The following is a 7,432-nucleotide window of genomic DNA, read 5'->3' on the forward strand; positions in this document are numbered from 1 at the left end:
GCTCCCTTTCCTCTTCTTCCTGCCTTGCACTTGAGTCTAGTACCTGGAGCTGCAGTAGCCTTTTTGTGAGCATGCAGTGACAAACTGACACTGAAGAATGGCTGAGTGGGAGAAGTTTGATCTTTTAATAACATTCTTGAGTCCCTGCACCAGCCATGGACTATCTATGGTCTATGAGAAAAAAATGAACCACAATTTGCTACCTACCTTGATGGAGCTCACAGTCTAGCAGGAGAGATAAACTGTAACAAAGTTTACCTCAGTGGATACAATAAGACACACTGCAATAAATTCTAATATTAGGTAAGCAGATGATACAATGAGAGTTCATAGGAGTAGCAGCTTATTCAGACTTTTGCATTGAGGGAAGATTTCCTGGAAGAATTGAGACCTAAATAGGAGTTCATTTGGCAAAATATTTGGGGAAGATAATTCTAAGCAGAAAGCAACATGTACAAAGGCCTAGAAGAGAGAAGGCATGACATCTTTGGGAAACAACCATAAAGATATCAGTATGTATGGAGCTTAGAATGGAGTTGAATGAGATAAAGTTCAAGAGGTAAGTACAGCTTATTATCATGGGTCTTGAAAGCTTATACAATGCAAAATCAATCAAGGACCTTCAACAGTGAAGTGATAGAATCAAACATGCCACACTGACTGCAGCTGGGGAGAATGAAGTGGAAGGGGAGAGTCTGCAGGCAAGGAAACCAGTCAGAGCTGTGCTGTCCAATATCATAGCCACCAGCCACATGTGGCTACTGAGCTCTTCAAGTGTGGCTGGTATGAATTGAGATGATTTAAAGTGGAAAGTGCACATTGGATGTCAGAGACTTAGTGTAAAAATAACAATGTAAAATATATCATTCATTTATATATATCCATAATTGTACAGTGATTACATGTTGCAATGTATTTTGCATATATTGGGTTTTGCATATATTGCATATATTGGGTTATTTTGCATATATTGGGTTAAATAAAATATATTTTAAAAATTAATTTTATCTCTTATATTTATGTTTTTTAATGTGGCTATTAGAAAATTTCAAATTACATACATGGTTTGTGTTGTGACTGACATTATATTTCTATTGAATGATGGGTTACTTTGGCAATCTATGTAAGATGATAAAGGCTTTAGTTAAGTTAAATGCAATTTGAGTGAAGTGGACTTACTTGAGGGCTATAAAGAATGAGGATAGTGCCTTTCTGCCCATAGATGCCACTGAAGAAGCATCGTTAAATTCTCTCTTCTCCCTGCTGTTATGTCTAAGTCAGAGTCTCCTAAAGAACCCAAAGAGCTAGGGAAGCTCTTCTTTGAAGGGCTGAGCTTTGAAACAACCGATAAGAGCCTGAGGAGCCATTTTGAGCAATGGGGAACACCCACGGACTGTGTGGTAATGAGAGATTCAAACACCAAGCCCTCCAGGGGCTTTGGGTTCATCACATATGCCACTGTGGAGGAGGTGGATGCGGCCAAGAATGCAAAGCCACGCAATGTGGATGGAAGACTTGCAGAACCAAACAGAGCTGTCTCAAGAGAAGATTCTCAAAGACCAGGTGCCCACTTAAAAAGATATTTGTTGGTGGCATTAAAGAAGACACTGAAGAACATCACCTAAGAGATTATTTTGAATAGTATGGGAAAATTGAAGTGATTGAAATCATGACTGACTGAGGCAGTGGCAAGAAAAGAGGCTTTGCCTTTGTAACCTTTGACAACCATGACTCCATGGATAAGACTGTCATTCAGAAATACCACACTGTGAATGACCACAACTGTGAAGCTAGGAAAGCCCTGTCAAAGCAAGAGATGGCTAGTGCTTCCTCCAGCCAGAGGTTGAAGTGGATCTGGAAACTTTGGTGGTGGTCGTGGAGGTGGTTTTGGTGGGAATGACAACTTTGGTCATGGAGGAAAGTTCAGTGGTCATGGTGGCTTTGGTGGCAGCCATGGTGGTGGTGGATATGGTGGCAGTGGCTATGGCTATAATGGATTTGGCAATGATGGAAGCAATTTTGGAGGTGGTGGAAGCTATGATGATTTTGGCAATTACAACAATCAGTCTTCAAATTTTGGACCCATGAAGGGAGGAAACTTTGGAGGCAGAAGCTCTGGCCACTGTGGTGGTGGAGGCCAATACTTTGCCCAACCAGGAAACCAAGGTGGCTATGGAAGTTCCAGTAGCAGCAGTAGCTATGGCAGTGGCAGAAGATTTTAGTTGGGAAACAAAGCTTAGCAGGAGAGGAGAGCCAGAGAAGTGATAGGGAAGCTACAGGTTACAACAGATTTGTGAACTCAGCCAAGCACGGTGGTGGCAGGGCCTAGCTGCTACAAAGAAGACATGTTTTAGACAAATACTCATGTGTGTGGGCAAAAGACTCAGGGATTGTATTTGTGACTAATTGTATAATGGGTTATTTTAGTTTCTGTTCTGTGGAAAGTATAAAGCATTCCAACAAAAGGTTTTAATGTAAATTTTTTTTTCACCCATGCTGTTGATTGCTAAATGTAATAGTCTGATCATGACACTGAATAAATGTCTTTTAAAAAAAAGAATGAGCATAGTTAGGTTATGTTGATGGTTGCATGAGAAGAGAGAGTGAGTAAAAAGAGTAAGGATGGCTCCCAGGTGTCTGGATTGGGCAGTTGAGTGGATATCGGTGATCTCCAATAATAAAACAATAAAGCAGCAGGAGGAGCAGGTTTGAGAGGAAGCTATTGAGCTCAGTTTTGGATAATTGAGTTTGAAGTCCTCAATACTCATATTAAAAAATTGGATAAGCAGGTATGCATATGTATCTAAAGCTCAGGAGACGGAGTTGGTGAATTTACATATACAGACATCATCAGACTGCAAGTGGTATTTAAAGCCTTTAGTACAATTGAGAGTACCCAGAGAGAATACGCTGTAGTGGAAGAGGACTGAAGAACAACCATAATAAATATATAGACTTCATAGCTATTAAGCAAATACCAACATTTACTCTAAGGTAGTGTTTTCCATATTGTGTTTTCCAGAACACTAGTCTTACAAGATATTCCTAAGAAGAAATCTTTCTGTGACTGAGAAGAATATTGCCCACTAGAGATTACAATACACACTAACATATTCACATAGTTACAGTTCTGAGAAGTCCTATAGTGTAGAAACCTCTTTAACCAAGCATTTAAAAAATCATATATAACTACAGAAATCTTTCTTCTCCTCCAATAATACTGGTTAATTTCTTAGGAAATATACTCAAGGAACACACTTTGAGAAGTGTTTTTTCTATGGTAATCCAATTCGTTAGTGGGGCAAAAATCAAATAGAATTATATTAAATATATGGCCTTTAGGGCAGATTTATAAAGAAATGACTTTGTCATTTCTGTCAAATAGATATATTTTCCATGTCTAGTTTCCTCTATGCAAGCTTAAGCATATTTTGGGGCATTTCAGTGCTTTCTAGAATTTTAAATGATTGGATTAAAATAAATAGCTGATTTTCTATGAATAACTTACTAAGAATGCCAAAGAACTATTGTAAGTTCATAACAATAAATAATTCTTGTTTTAAGTTTGAATACAGGGTATCTAATGGTCTAAGAAAAGATTATCTCATGGAAACAAAGTTTGAAGGCCAAAAATAATTTTTCCAAGGCATCTATTAAAATTTAGAAGAGTCACAAAGTTAGGTGGGTTTTTTGTTTTTTATAAACTGCTTATTCAGTTGAAAAATGTACAAGCTACCATAATTTACATTACTTATGGTGCCTTTGGTGTGTTGATTCAAAAAGTGAGTTAGGTGATAACACACCTTATAAGACGCAGCAGATGGCATAATAATTTCCCTTGCTTAGCAACTAATACGTTATCTGCTATGGGCAATGTCTAGATTTCTATGCTAATGTAGAGAACTAGAGCATTTAACAATAGTAAGCCCCAACTCCTACAGTCAAGAGACCAGGTATAAGAGGCAGGTGTTACAAAATAGTAATGGGCCATATCTAAACAAAATGATTCAGACTAAAATTTTAAGATTTCTTTAGATTTAAGGTATCTTGAAATGCCATAGTTCTTAAAGCCACTTTAGAACCTGAGTCACGTTATCAGTTTGTACTTACACAGTCTATTTTACAGAAGAGGTTAAATAAATTGGATCTTACTTTTCCTCAGAAAATTTCCACATGCTAGATGAGGAGTTACGGGAGAAAGGATGACATAATGGGAAAAGCACTGGACAACAAATATCTGCTTCTCGAACTCACTAGCTGATTGATCTTTACTAGATACTTAATGTCACATAGCCTCTACTTCCACATTAGTAAATCAATAGAATTAGCAGCTCTACCCACTTCACAGGGTTGTTGTCAAGACCAAAAGCAAACAACAGATTTTACTAGAATGTAAGCTCCATGAAGGCAGATATTTTTGTCTTTTTTGGTTCACTGCTGTGCCCCTAAAACCTAGAAAAGTACCTGGCACATAGTAATCACTCAGTGGATGCTATAAAAATGAATATTATAAATATGTAACATATTGTATGTGAGGTATTATTATTATTCGCTAAACCAAGGAAGACAAACAAAGTAGAGAGTGACTCGCTCAAGTTATTTACTAAATCAGAAAGAATTTAAGACTGGATTTCAGAGCAGATCTCTTGACATTTTATCAATTTGGTCATTCAACAAAATTTTGACAGTATGTGCCATAGAGCATACTATATGCCAGGCATGGTACATATGCTGGATATACAGTGGTAAAATACATATACATAAGAGTCAAACATGGGATATAGACATTAAACAAATAAACATGAAAATGAATGCACACAAATAAATTGTAATAAGAAAGGAAGGAAGAAAGAAGAAAGGAAGAAGAACCTCTGAGGCAAAAACAACAGGATAAAGTTTCCTTAACTTACATCTAGACTAAATCTTTAAGCTAAATTTACCCAAAAAAACTGTTCACTCTTTTGATAAGATGTGTATTTTTAGAGAGTGTTCATTTGTTTTTATACATATCAGTATTTCCAGCTATTTCATATCAGTATTTCCACCAAATTATGAGAAACTTAACATTATCATCTAGAATTAACCATCCAAGACAGATCTATTAAAATAAAAAATGAGAAAAACAATGACAGCATTAATCACTCACCCTTGTTATTTTAGTTCTTACAGCTAGACGCTTAATGGTGTTTGCTGACCTTAATATTAAACTTGGGCCATCAATTTCAAAACATACCTTCAAAAGTATCTACTGTAGTTAAGTCAGGTTTACGCTGTGCTTTACTTTTAGTAGGCAGTGAAAGGGTTTTGTTGTGCTAAATTTTCTTCTTTAGGATGTTGAGGGTTAAAACTATGGTATACCTAAACATTATCTTCCCATGGTAACATGTATTTGTTAAATGATTAGCTTTCTCATTGAAAAAAGATTTCTTCCCAGCTAAAGACACATAATGAAGGCTATGATTTATTATTTTTTTGAATTCTCAATGAATCCATTAAGATGACTTGACAAGTCTACCTGCTTTTAATGGTTAATTTAGGCTTTTAATCTATCCAAAATTGCTTTTTACCTTGAAAGGCAATATCAGGAGAAGAGCAAGAGTTGAAATCAACCCTTTCTTTTTAAGTTAACACAAAGAATGAGAACACTGTATTTTAAATTAAGGAACAACCTTTGGTAAATATGCTTTTCTAGCCTGAGATGACTGACAACTAGAATTTTAAGGTCAGGTATTGCCAATTGATAACTTTTTTAAACTTTAAAAAATAATAAAGTCAGATGCATTTTGCTCAAGAATTTAAAAAGAAAAGATAAATTTATATAACAAGACTACTGGAGATAAAAAAATGTATTTAAATACTATTTAGAAAAAAGTGTGATGGATTTTCTTTTAATCTCTTTTAAAGTGGTAAGCCTTCAAAAGCTTTCTGTTTATAAATTAATTTGTTATCCTAAGGAAGGGTAGCTTATAGACTTAACTTTTCCCTAGAATTATGAATTTATTTTTAAATCAATTTTACTGAGGTATAGTTTACCTAAAATAAAATGTATTCACTTCACACATACAGCCAGCTCTTCTATAACTTAGCTAGTATTTCTAGAACTTACAGTGCTATTCAAATCCCCACAATTAAAAAAAAAATGGACCTGGGAGAAAATAGGTTTAGAAAAAAAATAGTCAGATACTATGCCATTCACACACACACACACACACACACACACACACACACACAAAGATATTGCCTAATATTATCTAATAAAATGGTAGCACACTTGAACAACCTTAAACCAACTCTAACAAACCTCTGTAGAACACTCTACTCAACAACAGCAGAATATCTATTCTTCTCAAGTGCATAGAGAACATTCTTTTGGATGGATCATATGCTAGACTATAACACAAGCCTCAATCAATTCAAAAGGATTAAAATTATACAAAGTATGTTCTCCACCTACCACAATTGAATGAAATTATAAATCAATAAAAGTAAATTTAGGAAGTTAACAAATATGCAGAAACTAAATAGCACACTAATATTAATAAATAATGTGTCAAATAAGAAATTACAAGGAAAATTGGAAAATACTTTGAGATGAATGGAAATGAATATACAACCTACCAAACCTTATGGGATGCAGATAAAGCAGTGCTTGAAGAAAAACTTACAGTTTTAAATGCCTACATTAAAAAAGAAAACATATATCAAATCAGTAAACTAACCTCCCACCTTAAGACACTAGAAAAAGCAAAGTTTTTTTTACCACTTCATGGTAAAAAACACTTAACAAACTAAGAATACAAGGACAGTTCCTCAACACTTTTATAAAAGATGTCTACAAAAACACCCAGCTAACATCATACTTAATGGTAAAAAATGTGAATGCTTTACTTATAAGACCAGAAACAAAATGAGAATGTTAACACTTGGTACTTCTATTCAATATTGTTCTGGATGTTCTGGCCAGGGTAATTAAGAAAGAAAATGAAATAAAAAGCATCCAGTTTGCAAAGGAAGATGTAAAACTATGTCTAATCACATGATCTTGCATACAGAAAATCTTATGATATCTACACACACAAAAAAACAATTTAAAATAATAATCAAGTTCAACAAGGTTGCTGGATATAAGCTCAATAAACAAAATCAACTCTAGTCCTATACGCTACCAATGAACAACCCAAAAATGAAATTGAGGAAACAATTTTATTTACAATATTATCAAAAAGAAGAAACTATGAATAAACTTAACAAAAGTACAAGACTTATATACTGAAAACTATTACACATCATTGAAGAAAGTAAAGAAGGCCTAAGTCAATGGAAAGCCATCCATGCTCATGAATAGAAAGATTTAATATTGCTAAGATGGCAATACTCCACAAATTGACCTAAAAATCCAATTCAATTCTTATTAAAACCCCAGCTGGCTCTT

General features: G+C 34.8%; 1 pseudogene; it reads left to right on the forward strand.

The window, feature by feature from the left end:
• The first annotated feature begins 1,268 nt into the window (after positions 1-1,268).
• Positions 1,269-2,305, forward strand: LOC100610045 (heterogeneous nuclear ribonucleoprotein A1-like; annotated as a pseudogene).
• The last annotated feature ends 5,127 nt before the right edge of the window (positions 2,306-7,432 follow it).

The sequence above is a fragment of the Pan troglodytes genome, chromosome 3, assembly GCF_028858775.2.
Source record: "Pan troglodytes isolate AG18354 chromosome 3, NHGRI_mPanTro3-v2.0_pri, whole genome shotgun sequence".
In the NCBI taxonomy this organism is placed as follows: Eukaryota; Metazoa; Chordata; class Mammalia; order Primates; family Hominidae; genus Pan; species Pan troglodytes.